At 36.7% G+C, this 1,763-nt stretch overlaps 1 pseudogene; it reads left to right on the forward strand.

The window, feature by feature from the left end:
• The first annotated feature begins 450 nt into the window (after window positions 1-450).
• LOC123465019 lies at window positions 451-1,763 on the forward strand (annotated as a pseudogene).

Raw genomic sequence — 1,763 nt, forward strand, 5'->3', positions numbered from 1 at the left:
AATTGTGGGGGAGAAAATGAACAAACTGAATGTTATGTTTTTCAAAGAATGAAAGCTGAAATGCAAAACCACAAACCAACAACTTGATGTTTTTTTGGCATACTGCATTTAACTGCAGAATAATGTATTCTGTTCTGTTCACCACTGTTCCTCCAGCAGTACTAGTTAAACAGGGAAAGTAGTCAGAAAAGAGCACATAAAATGATTTGGCTTGGAAAAGCTGCATCATGAGCTAGTTGTAAAGTAAGTCTAACTTATCCCATTTAGTCATCTGGGCATTCTTTAAAGCTTAATAATTTCCACATTGGTTTTTATCATTTAAATTCAACACAATTTTATGATGTGTGTTTGCTCCCATTTTATAAGTTGCAAAATTAAAGGAAGGTATAATCACTGATGAAATCTAGGATTAGCATTCAGATGTGTACTTTCCATTATATGTTAATTTAAAACTTCCTATATTTATTTGCATTTGTGATTTTTAAAATGATGTAATGCTAAAACAGTAAGCAGTAAGTTTAACAGAAAATAAACTAAAATGGCAAAATTTTTAATGGAACAAATTTAACCAACAATAATTTATTTATTTATTTTTACAGGGTGATGCATCCACTCAAACTCAGCGTTTAATCCCTGCTTATTCCCTCATTGCAAATAATTTTAGGATTCAATATACCCTTATAAGAAGAAAATAGGAGGGTATAATTGCATGGACTCTATATTCACTATATACTGCCTTTAGAACAGAAAAATAAAAACTGAAATGTCAGGGTCACGATCAGATTTAGATTTATACAGGGTTCAGGTAAGAAATGTGACTGAAATCACCATGTTTATATTGATGGGGTTTACAGATGATTTTGAGGTTCAAGTTTTTCTATTTTTACTATTTCTAGCAATCTATCTTTTTACACTAATGGGGAATTTGGGGTTGGTTTTCTTGGTCATTGTGGATTCCAGGCTCCACAATCCTATGTACCATTTTCTGAGTGTGCTATCATCCTTGGATGCTTGCTGTTCTTCAGTCGTCACTCCAAAAATGATAGTCAATTTCCTGGTGGAAAATAAAACTATTTCATATCTTGAGTGTGTAACACAGACACTTCTTTTAGTTACTTTTGGGACCACAGAATGCTTTCTTCTGGCTGCAATGGCATATGATCGCTACGTGGCCATCTACTACCCCCTCCTGTATTCAGTCAGCGTGGCACCCAGAGTCTATGTGCCACTCATCATTGCTTCCTATGTTGGTGGCATCGTGCATGCTTCTGTACACACTGTGGCTACTTTCAGCCTCTCCTTCTGTGCCTCCAATGAAATCAGACATGTGTTCTGTGACATCCCTCCCCTCCTCGCTATTTCTTGCTCTGACACTCACACAAACCAGCTTCTGCTCTTCTACCTTGTGGGCTCCATTGAGATAGTCACTGTCCTGATTGTCCTGATCTCCTATGGTTTCATTCTGTTGGCCATTCTGAGGATGCATTCTGCTGAAGGGAGAAGGAAAGTGTTTTCTACATGTGGCTGTCACCTAACTGCAGTGTCCATTTACCATGGGACCATCCTCTTCATGTACATGAGACCAAGTTCCAGCTATGCTTTAGACCATGACATGATTGTGTCAATATTTTATAGCATTATCATTCCCATGATAAATCCTGTCATTTACAGTTTAAGGAACAAAGATGTCAAAGAGGCAATCAAAAGAGTGTTTGGGAAAAAATCAGTTTCTTCATACAGTACATTTTCACACTAAACACTGA

This window comes from Bubalus bubalis, chromosome 16, assembly GCF_019923935.1.
Source record: "Bubalus bubalis isolate 160015118507 breed Murrah chromosome 16, NDDB_SH_1, whole genome shotgun sequence".
NCBI lineage: Eukaryota > Metazoa > Chordata > Mammalia > Artiodactyla > Bovidae > Bubalus > Bubalus bubalis.